Here is a 16047-nt window from a genome sequence, read left to right on the forward strand (position 1 = left end):
ATTATAATAATTTAACCTCCCACAGATATTATTAGTGTAGAACCCAAGATTGAACCTTGTTTTCAGGACATATGTTGTGTCTCCTCTGTTGTGTATCAACACATTCCAATACTAGAAAACTGATTCTTCTGACCAAATAAATAGTTTCTATTGGTTCATCAAAGATTCCTCAACGCCTCTTCTAGACATGGTTAAAATAAGTCTTCTAAGTGGAATTCGTGAATTAACTCAGTTGAGAATGTAATTTCAGGATAAATGTTGCTTCTAATCTGTTGCTCAGCTAAAATATGGTGCAGCAATGTCAACAAGATCTAAAAAACTCAACTAGCTCCTTCCAGATAAGAGTGGTGACCCCTGCTTTAAAGGGTCATCACCATTCACCAGATTTAAACAAACAAAACATCAGCCAAAGCTATGCATGATGCCTCATTAGAAAGTAAGTAGTGATGACAGACCCAAATCAGGTCCACACGTGTACACAGTAATGGGCGTGTGCTTTGCTGTAACATTGGTACCAACATCAGGCACCAATCTGCTCTCTTTAAAGGGTCACCACTTTCCCAGAATCACCCACACAGTGATCTAAACCCCTCACCATCACCCCCACCACCCTCCACCTGCTCCCCCGAACAGAAGATCACTGAGCATGTGGCAGCTCCACATTCCTAATTGTCTCTCCGAGCTCTACCATTGGCTGCAGAGTGTGAGAACCTCCAGCAAGCCCAAGACCCACACATTGATATGGAGATTCAGGAGTATAAATAGAGGAGAGTCAGCCAGTGCAGATCAGACTCACTCTACACAGAGAGATCTACAGCACTGAGATCTACAGCCATGACTCCTGCAATCACTTCAGCACCTTCCATCTCAAAGGAGCTCCTCCCTCTCAACAACAAGGTAAACTGAGATCTGATTAAATGAAGAAAAAGTCTCCTTCTTTATCTACTACTTTATTCATTACAGAAGGTGTTTTGAGTGCAGTTCTCTAATCATGCTCTCCTTCTGTATCTGCAGCTGAGAAAGCCAGTGGTGGAGAAGATGCGCAGAGATCGCATCAACAGCAGCATTGAGCAGCTCAAGACTCTCCTGACTCCAGAGTTCCTCAACCAGCAGCCCGACTCCAAGCTGGAGAAAGCAGATATCCTGGAGATGACAGTCAGCTTCCTCAGACGACAGCAGCAGAAGCAGCAGCAGCAGCAGCAGCCTGCATTCTCCTCCGGATCAGCAGCTGTCAATCAAGGCTTCTCCAGATGTGTCCATGAGCTTCTGCACTTCCTGTCCAAAGATGAGGTGAAGACACAGTCTCAGAGAAAACTGATGAACCACGTCCTGCAGAACCTGCAGCCGTCAGCAGATCAGAAATGGAGGGAAAGTGTTCTCCCTCAAGAGCAGCAGAACATCATCAGCAAAGAGAAGAGCGCCCTCTGGAGGCCCTGGTAGATTCCTTCAGAATCAGATGAACTACAAAAGCAGAACAGAAGGGACTACAAATGTCTAGATTAGATGTTTGTGGTGAAGTTTTGTATTTATTGCTTTGTATCAAAGACTGTTTTAAAGCTTGTTTCTCTTGTGGAGAAATTTGCGTTCTTATTTAATTTTTAATTCTCTGGAAGTTTTGGTAGAAATAATTATTAGGAGGCAAAATACTGAACGTCTTCTGATCAAAACATTTTAAAAGTCTTTGTTAGACTTTTGCTTTGCTGTTATTTTTACAGTTTATTTTCCCTGTGGAGAATTATGGGTTTTTATTGATGAAAATTTGTTCATTACATGAACGTTGATATTTTCTATATTAGAGATTTTACACATCCTCTATGAGTTTCTATACAAATGTTTTAGTTAAACCTGATCTGTAATTCATCAGGTTGAATTATTCAATGAAATAATTATTAGGAGGCAAAATACTGAATGTCTTCTGATCAAAACATTTTAAAAGTCTATGTTAGACTTTTGCTTTGCTGTTATTTTTACAGTTTATTTTCCCTGTGGAGAATTATGGGTTTTTATTGATGAAAATTTCTTCAGCTTTAATGAGAATTTCATGTGAATCACATGTGAACTACTGATAACTGCCTACAGCAGATCCTAATTTACCTTCTAAGAAGATAAAATATATTACCAATCATAGATTACTATGATATCAGACTTTACATGAACGTTGATATTTTCTATATTAGAAAATATTTTACACTTCCTCTATGAGGTCATGTTTTTTTATACAATGTTTTAATTCACACTGAATTTTTACTATTGTTATCAAAGCATAACTGTTATTTATACAGTTTATATGTTTTCATATTGAAAAATCGTCCTATAGTGATTTTTTTTTTCACTTATTTCATTTCATGTTTGTGAATTTGATTTTGTCTTTTGTAAAGATAAGTTTATTGGCTGTTAATCAGCTTTTGTCTTTGGATAATTAATGTTTTATCTCTAGATTTTCTCATACTGAGAAAAATGTGTGATGATCCTTGTACAGATTTGTTGTTTTAATCTGTTGATTTCTCTTTTATAAAGAGCATATTGTTTTATGTCAAGAAAACAATGTGATATATTATCACAAATATTTAAAATATTTACAAATAAAATACAGATTTTACTGAATTCCACATGCTTTGCCTTTTATTTCCATCTTGCATAACATGAGACTTTCATTTATCAAGTCTGAAGTACATAAAATACAGTAACAATCAAAGGTTTGGACACATATTCTCATTAATATTTTCTCTTAATTTGTATTATTTGCTACAGTATAGATTCATTTTAAAGTCATACAAACTATAAAGGAACACATATATAAATATTGTATGTAGACAAAACAAGTATTTGACCTTCACAAAAATCAGTTGATCAGGTTTAAATCAGGGGATTGTGGAGGACAAACACTTTTTACTGTTTACTTCATAATTACATATGTAGAAACTCAATTAAGTTAAAACATTAAAAACAGTGGTTGGTTCTTGATAAGTCTAAATAAAAGCACTTTTCAGTTTTAATATTTAACAATTTGGCCATTTTAAAAAGGAAATAATTCAATTAAAATGTTAGAAATGGGATATATATTCGGATATGTATAAATTATTAAGCAGTTTTAACGCATCACCATTTTCAGAGTTCCAAATACACCCTAAAAAAGCCTACAGAGACATTTCCTAAGTGAAATATGTGTCTACATGTTAATATCTGGAATATTTTCTGTTATATACAGTTTAAAAATGATGTTTTTTTTTATTTTACCAAATTGAAAACCTCTGGAATATAATCAAGAGGAAGATGGATGATCACAAACCATCAAACCACCAAACTGAACTGCTTGATTTTTTGCACCAGAAGTGCAGGCATAAAGTTATCCAAAAGCAGTGTGCAAGACTGGTGGAGGGAGGAGAACATGATGCCAAGATGCATAAAAACTGTGATTAAAAAACAGGGTTATTGCACTAAATATTGATTTCTGTACTCTTTAAAACTTTATGAATATGAACTTTATGTTTTCTTTGCATTATTTGAGGTCTGAAAGCTCTGCACTTTTGTTGTTTCAGCCATTTCTCATTTTCTGCAAATAAATGCTCTAAATGAGAATATTTTTATGTGGAATTTGGGAGAAATGTTGTCTGTAGTTTATAGAATAAAACTCTGTGTTTAGGCTCCTCTGACCCCATACCCCCCGCATCACATCTCAGCCAGTGAGGGTCTTTCCCTCCAGATGGTGAGTGGTGTCAGAGAGCACTTTAACCATCACTAAAGGTCCATTCAGCTCTCAGCAGCTTTTGTCCTGCACTGATCTCGGCACAGAGGACTCAGTGTGGGAAAGTCCGGCACGCTCTCTACTCACACTGACCAGCAACAAAAAGACACAAGACATCTGCTGAGGAGGCAGAAGTGCATGTACTTTTATAATCCGGCGAGGGCACGTGTTGTATCTAAAGGTTTGGGCACCTGTGGTCTTTGCTGAAGTGTAAAATTTACTGACAGCTGATCCAGTGTAGAATGAACCGGGTTCAGTGTGGAGTGGATTTTTATTATGGATGCAAATATGTTCCTTCACAACTTCAGAAAACCAGAAAAAAAAAACATAAAAAACATATTACTTGCTCAATAAGCCATACTTAATATAAACTTAAATCCAGTAGATGGATTCTACTTAAAACACATTAGACTCGCATTATTAAATATAATATTCTCTTAATTGGGAATTTTAGTACTATTAGCTTACATTCACTACATTTTACTTATTTATTTTTAGTAGAAGGTTACCCTGCGGAAATGACTACACACTAACGGTGCAAGCCAGTGACAAGTGGGCATGCCCAGTATGAAAACAGCAGAGGTGGAAAAAGTACTAAAAAAATTATAATTAAGTAAAAGTACCTTTACTTTGCTAAAATTCTACTCAAGTAAATGTAAAAGTACCCATCTAAAAATCTACTCGAGTAAAAGTAAAAAGTACTAAATTTGAAATGTACTTTGAGTTACATTTTACATAGTTACTTTTAATTATTTGATGTCAAAAAGTAAAAACAAATCATAAATTAAATCGTTTTTAATGAACTATTATTTCACATAATAATTTGGATCATTCAGGCAGTATTTGTCCAGACCACTCCATGAAACAAGTGTTACAGGTTTCTATGATCCTTTTTTTCTTTACTATTAAAAAGTTATGAATACACTTTATGCTTCATGCTTTCCTCCGCTATCAACTTTTGTGGAGATGCGGATTTCATTTTCCAGCAGGATTTGGCACACTGTTTAAACTGCCAAAAATACCAGCTGGTCTTATATAACATTTAAATTAAGTAAAAATTAAATAATCACTTAAATTAGATCACTCTCTGTGCAGTAAATCTATATAATATTTTAATTTCACATTTTTAACTGATTTACTGAAATAAAGTAACTTTTCAATGATATTTGATTTTTTTTTAAATGCACCTGTATGAAGCCTCACAGTTTCCCTCCTAAACTGAGTAAACACATTGTCTTCAGCTAATGCATTTACTCAGTTTAGGAGGGAAACTGCGTGACCTGCCTTTTCTCTTCATTTCCCCACAGGTCCTTTATTAAAGGTCAGCGTGTGTCATCCCTCTTTTAAAGAAACCTCTGAGGAAAGCTTTAAAGGGTGGTCTCTGCTTCTAAAGACTCATTAGCATGAGAATAGACACACGTCTATTGTTCTTCATCCTCTCTTACAATGGGGAGAGTGTGGGAAGGCTCGGGAGCAGGAATCACACTCAGAGCTCATTAATATTCTGATCTCCACCAGCTACTAAATATTTTGTGCACACAGGGGAGTAGACACACTTATGCAGATTAGGGTAAAAAAAAACTGCTTATCTGTTGTTATTAGCATAATCATTCACACTGGGGTGGGCTGTGAAAGGCTCACGAGGGAATAGGCGTGTGTATAGATCTTTAGTTAGAGAAGGGACATGTATAGAAATATATAAAAGTATTTTTGGCATGACATTTTAAGTACCAATATTCAATAGTACTAATCAACAACTGAAATATTTCTACCCATATAATTATGGATATTATATGGTAAAAAAAAGCCTTAAATTTAAGTTAAATGTATTCATGTAAAATGTTTAAATGAAAAAATCTACATTTGGTTCATTATATGTTTTAAAGGTGCAGAATTATTTACATCTCTTCTTTTAAAATAATGGATCCCATTATTTTTATGAACTGAACAAATTATAAATACAAAAACATTGGATGATGTAAGAATCTTCATGAAAATGTGAGTTTTAAATGGTTTCAGTACACAACTGTACCTCAGTACTAAAATACTGTATCTATGGAAGTATTATTTTTTTTACTTTACTACTGTACTAAAGTAACAAAATGCTGTATATGTATCTATGTATGTTTTATTTTTACTTCACTACTGTAGTTAAGCACTAAAATGTAGTATCTGTATCTACTGGAGTATTATTTTAACTACACTACTGTACTTAAGTACTAAAATACTGTATCTTTATCTATTGGAGTATTATTTTTTACTTTACTACTGTACTTAAGTACTAAAATACTGTATCTGTATTTTTACTTAAATACATTATTTTTACTTCACTACATATTTTGGATGAGTTTAATTCTTTTACTCTGATATATTGTTTATGTGCTGCACCGATACTAGTTATACTTATAAAAATGTTAGGGATTATTCTAAACCCACTGAGTGAATTAAGAGATTAAGCTGATTTTATAAGAAGATCTCGCTGCTCCCGTTTTGCCTTTCACCTTGAGAACTTTTCACTGTTTCTGTAATAACTACACTAATAAAACACTACTGTAATTTACTTTCGGTAACATTACTTCAGTACTACATTTTACATTATACAACAGTTAGTTCCGACCTCACAATCTGATTGGTTGAGAAGTGATCTAGCCGTGATGATATTTCGTGATAACATCACGGTCTTCTCACACTAAACTTGTATCTCTCCGCCGACGCGTTGCCGAGTAACGGCGTATACACACAGGACACCCGCAGAAGCGTTATCTTAGCACAGACTAGCGCTCAGCCGCGGCACGCTCGCCCGCAGCGCTGGCTCGTCTTTCGTGGAAAAAAGGGAACGAAAATCGCTCGGTTAATGCCGTCTTACAGCCAGAACGCTAACCAGCCAGGCTAGGCTAAGCTAAGTTAATGCTGAGCTAAAGCAAGCTACGCTAACCTAACCACAGTCCAGCCAGCTAGCTAAAACCAACACCACTCAGCAAAACAAGCAGAAATGCTAAAATTCGCGGCTTTCACCTGAAGACGACTCCACGGAGCAGGGGAGGAGAGTAATAGCGTTATTTCACGCTCCTAACATTACCACCTTCACTATTCCCAATTTTGCTTTCAAGCTAACTTTAGTCTTGTGTTAGTCTGCCTGAACCATACACTGTATGTAGTTAAGTTGTGGTGGAACTACTTTTTGGCGGAAGGCTCAGTCCATATTAAAGCATATTTAAGCAGAATTTCTTAAAGTTCTTTGATTTATTTTCTTGATTTATTTAGTTAAAAAAGAAACTGTTGTATAAAAGCAATAGAACACTCGAGGTCGTGTGTTATCGCCTTCGGCTCGTGCCTGCGACCAAATCACAGCTGTGATGTTATTTCGAGATAACACACTCCCTCTCGTGTTCTATTGCTTAAATAAACTACAACTTGCAATACTTAAGTACAAAAATGTTGAATACTTTAGTATTTCTACTAAAGTGTGGTGCTTAAAGGACACTCCAGCTTCTACTTAACCCTCTCTAATACTTTATACAGATCTGCTTAGGACAAAAGGCAGATCCCATCATCTTTTCTTTGCTGGAAAAAAGCAAGTTGACTAAAATGAGTCAAGAGCGCCCTCTAGACACTAAAAGGGTTGTATAACATCTACCACGCTCTGTACTAAAGTGCTGGAACCTGACTTTTGTTGGAGTCCTATTGTATTGGCAGTACATTTCTATTCAACTAGAAAAGATTTGTGTGTGCAATGAGTGCAACTTAAAGTAACTGAATTAATTTATTACATAGGGTCTTCACAAACATGTTCTTTCTATTTCTGTCTATTCTTTATCTTTCTGTCTATTCCTGGTTATAATCTTGAAATGTCTTGAGACATTGGACAAAAAATAAAATAATAGAATGTGATTTATCACCATCAACTGTAAATGGCATGTCCTGCCACATTAGTGCTATTTCTGCCCCCAGGAAATAACATAAGTTAAGCATAGTGTCTTGTACATTAACCTAATTGCAATAGTAAGATATGTAATAAAAAAAAAAATAGAAACTACTTAAAACACTGAAAAAAAGCACTCTATAACTATAAACTTGAAATACCATTAAATATAATATAATAAAATCTTTCAGAGATGTATTGTTTTTTTCATTGTTGTGTAACTCCAAATACCATCTATGCTTTAAAAAATATATAAATATTTTTTTCATAATAAATCCATAATTTTTTATACATTTACATTGTAACCTCTACCGCTGAAAATATTAAGGTAATAAATATATCCCTAATAATCATTGACAGAGCTGTTTTGTGAGCTTTTTCTCTATTCATTTCCAAATTGTCCCAAGGGGGATTTACCCCCACATCTCATTAGCCTTTCAATAGACACACTTTCATTGTTCCCTCCGAATTCTCTGAATGTAAAGGAGTATGGTAAACCTATGGAAGCAGGAATAGCAGCCCAGTGTTATTAGCATTACAAACCATCCCCATCCCCTCACATCCCATCAACCATCTGAATATTTAAAGGATGGTGCTGAGAGATGTTGTGGAACAATAGAATAATTGAGTTTGTGTTAATGAACTATTTAACTAAAGAAGCTTCATATATTGTTGTTGCCAGTGACCATAATTAGCCACTGTTTGGTATGTAGAAATAATGAGCCAAGACTTATAGTGTTATAATATTATAACACTATACAGCTAGCTCGCTAGATAGATAGATAGATAGATAGATAGATAGATAGATAGATAGATAGATAGATAGATAGATAGATAGATAGATAGATAGATAGATAGATAGATAGATAGATAGATAGATAGATAATCCATAGGGCATCCAGCAGCAACTACACAATACAATAAGAAACATATTTAAACATAAATTAAAACACTCAAGAATAGAAAATATATAGGCGTATAAAAAATATATATACAATGCAAAGAACTATATTTATGTCAGTATCGATGAGATTAATAATTAATATTCTAAAAAATACATGTCAGTAACTGTTTGAGGTGAAAACCAGCATTTTTGGTTAAACTAAATAAAATTTAGCTAGCTTGCTAACTTTCTGCACATTCACACAGACTCTAGCTAAAGCACTAAAGATTAGCTAAAAACCTTCTATTGGCTTTATATTGTATTGTATTTTGTTAAAAATCCAATGTTATGTCTAGGAAAAGTGTCAATGTAAAGATGTAAAGAGTGGTAGCTTTTTATTAGCCAACAAGCTAGCAAGTTAACTAGTTAAATAAGTCATGAGCAAAAGGAAGGGGCTCAGTGTAACCTTTATCAGTTCAGTTTTCAGACTATATGGAGCTAAATCTGTAATAAAAATATGGTGTAAAATGTCATTTTTTCATTGTGTCCATTTGAAATGGAGAAGAAGAAATGGGTTTTCAAACTGTTTTTTTTTATATATATTTCTTGCAACACAAATAATGGTAATTCAACTTTATTTTGTTGCAAGATGCAAACATGTAAAAAATCTGATTTAGTAAAATTATTTTTCCAATTGTGAGGGACAGAAATGAACTAAACTAAAAATAGGAAAAATGGATGAAACATGTTTTCTCTACAGTGCATTAATGTAAAACATAAAATAATTTGTTTTGAATCCAATTTTTTATGTTTGTATTTTTGCATTCAAACGGACCTGTGTGCTTTAGTATAACGTTTATCAGATTATCAAGTTTGAATACTTGGTGCTAAATTTGAATTTTGGGTGCAAATCCTAATGATTTAACTTGTCCACTAAGCATAGTTAAGAAGAAATAGGTTTAATTAATTAATTAATTTTTATTTATGACCCTCATGATTTGAATTTCAGAAATGGAAAAATCTGAAAACTGAAAAAAAAGGTTGGTATAACATTTATTATTTAAATTTTCTGACCGTTTGAGGCTAAATGTAAAAATTAAATGTAAGAACTCATTATTTCATTTTTGTAATGTAGTTTAGTGTACAAAAAATATATTTTTTAATTTATTTTTTATTATTACATTTTTTCATCTCTGCCCCTCACAATCAATATTTCAGGAAAAATGATCAAATTAATATGGTCTTTATTTCCAGATTTTTCCATTTTTGCATTGTGCAAGTTGGATTATACCATTGTACCATTTCTTCTTCACTATACTGAATGAAAGAAAAATAGTTTTATACTCATTTTTGTTATTTAAATTTTTTTCTCCCAATCAGAAAAGTCTAAAAATTGAACTGATAAACATCACACTGACCTAAGGGTGTGAATGAAATTGATTTTTAATTTTAATTGGATAATTTAATAGTTTTCAACTTGTGGCTAAGGCTTCATATTAGCGCCTAGTTTATCATCTGAACCTCACAATATGACCTTAAGTGTGTAAATTAATACAAGCACACTGAAAGAACTGATCATTAGACAGAAATTTTCATTGATTGTTTTATTTCGCCATTTCATGATTAAAATACATTCAATGAAAGGTTTGTTTCATCACTAAAACACTCAATGCCTTCACAGAAGGAAACAGACTTCAAAACATCAATATGACATTAGTGGGCAAAGTAAACATTGTTCTTCACTGAAGAAAAGGGTCTAAGATACAGAGCAATGATACATTGCGAATATTAAGTGCTTGTGGTGCGCACAAGAAAATATAGCATGTGATACACATAAAAGCTTATTATAAGCTGAATCTAGAACATGAGCAAAATTTACTCAATAGAAAGAATACAGTAAACAGGCTTAAAAAGCATCAATATGACATTAATTAGCAAAACAAACACCTTTAAAACAAAAAGGGTTAAAAAAAACATTATCCTTCACTGAAGAAATGCAGCTTCAAAGATTTAAAGCAATGATACATTGCTATCATTATCAAGTGATCTTGTTGCATACAAGAAATTTTAAATAAAATATGTGATACACATTAAAGCTTATTATAAGCTAAATTTTATAGGGTGTGAGTAAAAATTTACCCAATGGAAGCAATACTCTGTTGCATTTAACAGAGATAATCTAACAATCTGAGATTCTCAGAAATGCAGTAAACAGGATGACACAAATCCTTAAAACAGAAGTGTAATCTGACATTAAAACATTCTTTAAAAATCAAGAACATGAAGTTGTACAGTAATCAGACCAGTGTGGTCAGTCTGTTGTATATTCAACAGAGATAAAATCTGTAATTCTTCTAAAACAATTAAAATGATGACACAAATCCTTACAATGGAAATGTGACCAAATAATAGAGCATTCTTTAAAAATCAAGAATTCATATTTTCACAATCAGAAGATTTTTTTAAAAATCATTGCTTTCTTAAAACAGAAAGATTTACACTAATTGCCATGATGCAAAAAAATAAAATGTTAAGTTTTAACAACTTAAATACTCTCCTGCTCTTCTGCAGAAGGTGAGCACAAGCTTGGAAGAACTTTGAAGTCCATGGAACTTGGTAAACTCAATATGTTTTAAAGATTAAATGTCTTTTTTCCTTTCTTTTCTTCTTTCTTTCTACCAGGGCCTCCAGAGAGCGCTCTCAACCAGGTTCTCCTCTTTGCTGAAGATGATGGTCTGCTGGTCTGAGGAGCTCATCTGAAGCTGAACAGCCTCCAAGCTGTTCTTAGATACAGCAGGATGCTGCAGGTTCTGCAGGACGTGGTTCATCAGTTTTCTCTGAGACTGTGTCTTCACCTCATCTTTGGACAGGAAGTGCAGAAGCTCATGGACACATCTGGAGAAGCCTTGATTGACAGCTGCTGAGCTGGAGGAGAATGCAGGCTGCTGCTGCTGCTGCTTCTGCTGTCGTCTGAGGAAGCTGACTGTCATCTCCAGGATATCTGCTTTCTCCAGCTTGGAGTCGGGCTGCTGGTTGAGGAACTCTGGAGTCAGGAGAGTCTTGAGCTGCTCAATGCTGCTGTTGATGCGATCTCTGCGCATCTTCTCCACCACTGGCTTTCTCAGCTGCAGATACAGAAGGAGAGCATGATTAGAGAACTGCAATCAAAACACCTTCTGTAATGAATAAAGTAGTAGATAAAGAAGGAGACTTTTTCTTCATTTAATCAGATCTCAGTTTACCTTGTTGTTGAGAGGGAGGAGCTCCTTTGAGATGGAAGGTGCTGAAGTGATTGCAGGAGTCATGGCTGTAGATCTCAGTGCTGTAGATCTCTCTGTGTAGAGTGAGTCTGATCTGCACTGGCTGACTCTCCTCTATTTATACTCCTGAATCTCCATATCAATGTGTGGGTCTTGGGCTTGCTGGAGGTTCTCACACTCTGCAGCCAATGGTGGAGCTCGAAGAGACAATGAGGAATGTGGAGCTGCCACATGCTCAGTGACCTTCTAGCTGGGGACAATGAGCATGTCTCGGGGGAGCAGGTGGAGGGGTGGGAGTGATGAAGAGGGGCTCAGAGCTCTGTGTGAATCTGGGAAAGTGGTGACCCTTTAAAGAGAGCAGGTCTGCTGTCTGATGTTGGGATCAATGTCACTGACAGAGCACACGCTCATCTTCGCAGTACACATGTGGAGCACACCTGAGATCTGCAGGGATCTTGTTGAGTGATCCTCTGTTAGAAAGAAATATTTGGCAAGAATTTAGACTTAATAAACATATTTAAATTACTTAAGTAAATTTGGGAAATTAGTTTGATGCCTATTGCAATATGAATAATGGGAGCTTTATTGTTCATTTCCATTTTATAGGGTTAATTTTCAATGAAGTTGCACTGATGGACCAATAGAAATGCTCCAATTGAGAGCTTGTCACATTAACATTCAATATATTTGATTACAGTCGACCACTTTACCCCTGACATATGTCAATTTAAATTCCCTTATATGTAAGATATTTGTCACATATTAAAATCTATGTAACATGTACACTGCAAGAAAGACCATTTTACTAAGTGAAACTGTCTCATTTCAAGGGAATTAATTTTTATTTTATTTATTAAATTAGTGTAAAATTATTTTGGCTCTTTTAATAATAATGATATAAATAAGTATTACATAGAATTTTCACCTTTTAAAAAATAAAAGACTCAAAATAAGCACAAAAATTGATTCAAAAGTTATTCTGCTTCTTGTTTCCAAATTAAAGCCAGAAAATCACTGATTTCTGCCTGATTTCGGGCTTACTTTACTCATTTTGAGACTATACAGTTGCTTATTTTAAGACACCTTATCAAGAAACATTTGCTCACCATTTGTATATATATATATATATATATATATATATATATATATATATTTATTATATATATTATATTATTATATATATATATATATTGTATATGTTGCTTATATACTTATGTACGAACAATATATGATAATAAAATAGAAAAAAAGTATTTAAATTTTAAAAAATATATATATCAACAATAATATGCATTATTTAATATTTCTTAACATTCTTATACAGTAATACACCCAACAATATAAATAAATAAATTATGAAATATAGGCCTGTTGTTTTATTATGTATATGCATGTATATGGGCAAGTTTGACCTAACATATACATAAAACTTGTGTCACATACCTATACTACAATAATATATACTATTGTTTACTGTATGGTAATTGATAATGATGTGTGTGGGCAGGTGGGTGAGTATAATTTTAAATATATACATATAATATGTATAATATATACATGATCTATTCATGCAGGTCTGTATCAGTGGTCCAATTAAGGGCTTATGTAGGTGTAGTCTTGTAGTCTTCTAAACACTTCCTTTTGTTACAGAGAACCTTTTCTTTTCTTTTCTCTTTTTCCCTCCTCCTGAAACGTCTCCATTCCAGAGACCTAACGCTCTGACAGTGAGATCACCCTGATACATCAACTGCTTCTACATGTCTTAGTTTCATGGCGTACCCCAAAAGGAAGCAAGCCAGCGGTCCAGATGTAGCAGATGTGTCTTGTGTCTTGTCTTTGTCAGTCAGTGTGAGTAGAGAGCGTGCCCGAGTTTCCCACACTGTGTCCTCTGTGCTGAGATCAATGGAGAACAAAAGCTGGAGAGTGCTGAATGGGCCGTTAGTGCTGGTTAAAGACTGAGCTGTATTGTCGGCAGAGGCTGACATCACTCACCATCTGGAGGGAAAGTCTTAACTAGTTGCTAGAGTTACAGCAGTGTAATTCTATCCTATTTAAAGAGTGCCAGTTTGGAGTTCTTGCCATTTGAGAATAGTGTTTTTAATGGATATTTTTTACTTTGAAAAGTAAAGTTACTTATAAGTATAGAAAAGCAATCCAGACCTTCCACTTCCAGATCAGGAGCATCCCTCACTATCTTTAAGAAACTCCTGAAGACAGAGCTTATCAAAGAGCTCTTACTCTCCTAACACCTCTAACTAACTACCTTCTACTACCAGATCAGGAGAATCTCTCACTATCTTTAATAAACTCCTGAAGACTGAGCTCTTCAAAGAGCACTTACTCTCCTAACACCTCTAACTAACTACCTTCTACTACAAGATCAGGAGAATCTCTCACTATCTTTAATAAACTCCTGAAGACAGAGCTCTTCAAAGAGCACCTACTCTCCTAACACCTCTAACTAACTACCTTCTACTACCAGATCAGGAGAATCTCTCACTATCTTTAATAAACTCCTGAAGACTGAGCTCTTCAAAGAGCACTTACTCTCCTAACACCTCTAACTAACTACCTTCTACTACCAGATCAGGAGAATCAGAGCTCTTCAAAGAGCACCTACTCTCCTAACACCTCTAACACACTAACTACTTCTAACCTTATTTCCTTCTTCCCTTCCTTTTCCTGTCCTCACACTATTTCCCTTTGGCCTTCTTTACAGGCACTGTCCAAATTATTATTTTTTGTCTTGAACTGAAGAAATGTCCTCTATTGCTAAATATACATCATTATTTGTTAGTTGCTTTGGATAAAAGCATCTGCCAAATATAATATAATGTAATGTAATACTTTAGTACTGTATTAGGAATTGTACGTGCACTCTAAAATGTAATATCTGTCATAACCCTATATGTTTGAGCAAAAAGAGCATTTTCATTTTATTCTAAAAACTACAGACAACATTTCGCCCAAATTCTAAATAAAAATATTGTCGTTCAGAGCATTTATCTGCAAAAACAAGAAATGGATGAAATAACAAAAAAGATGCAGAGCTTTCAGACCTCAAATAATGCAAAAAAAAAAAAACAAGTTTATATTCATAAAGTTTTAAGAGTTCAGAAATCAATATTTGGTGGAATAACCCTGGTTTTTAATCACAGTTTAATCACATGTTCTCCTCCACCAGTCTTACACACTGCTTTTGGATAACTTTATGCTGCTTTACTCCTGGTGCAAAAAAGTTAAGCAGTTCAGCTTGGTTTAATAGCTTGTGATCATCCATCTTCCTCTTAATTATATTTTCAGTTTCTTTAAAAAAATATATATTTTTCCAGAGCTGTAAATATATACTGTTTCTGCATGCTGTTTATGTTCACCTGTCACTGACACTCACTGTCAGTGTGTAGTCATTTCTCCTGGGCTATCTTCCCTTAGGTTTATATGTGTATCTTGTGTGTATGTATTAATTGAGTGCGTGACCTCAGTGTTGTAGGCTGTAAGAGCAAGTTAACAAGTTTTTAATGAAGTTTAAATTAAATTAAGCTAAATTGAATTACACTCACATCTATGCATACTATAAAAAAAAAGCATTGCTTAATACAACTTACAAAATCAATTCCACTCATGTAAGGTCAACTTATTTGATTTTACAGTGTGTTTAAGGATCTTTCTTTATATTCATATGGGAAAGCCAAGCTAAACTCACAGTATTTATGGATTCAGGTGGTTCAGGCGATACGTCATGACGAGACATGCCAGCCAGAGCAGGGTCTGCCCCTTTGTGCCTCTGTGTGTTTCTCAAACGCTCCGGAGCCTGCTGGGGTTTAGGATGCTAATGACATTACGAACTGTGATTCTGCTCTCCCGAGCTTTCCCACACTCTGCCCATTGAGAGCGGGTGCTGGACAAAAGAAGTGTGCCCATTCACATGCTAATTATTCCGTGGACAAGCAGTTCCCAACAAGCTTGTTGAAAAGTCGCTGGTTATGCATGAGGTAAACACTGAAAATGAGGCGAACTGCACTCAATATTCAAACAATTGTCTGGAATTTCTCAACGACTTTCCCACAGACAGTCAATTTAGGTCTGAATCCATTTGTACAGCACTAAAAAACAATATAAACTCTGAATTTTCATGAAGTAGAACTTAAAAAGTAGAAAAAAATACAAGATATACTTTAGTATAATACAATATAGCTACATCTTATTTCTAATATATAATGCAACAGTAATATACTGT

At 34.5% G+C, this 16047-nt stretch overlaps 2 pseudogenes; one reads left to right on the plus strand and one right to left on the minus strand.

Moving 5' to 3' along the window:
* Positions 1 to 646: 646 nt before the first annotated feature.
* Positions 647 to 2150, plus strand: LOC125787366 (transcription factor HES-5-like; annotated as a pseudogene).
* Positions 2151 to 10139: 7989 nt separating this feature from the next.
* On the minus strand, positions 10140 to 12066 carry LOC111195353 (transcription factor HES-5-like; annotated as a pseudogene).
* Between the last annotated feature and the right edge of the window lie 3981 nt (positions 12067 to 16047).

This window comes from Astyanax mexicanus, chromosome 24 (genome assembly GCF_023375975.1).
Source record: "Astyanax mexicanus isolate ESR-SI-001 chromosome 24, AstMex3_surface, whole genome shotgun sequence".
Taxonomy (NCBI): Eukaryota; Metazoa; Chordata; class Actinopteri; order Characiformes; family Acestrorhamphidae; genus Astyanax; species Astyanax mexicanus.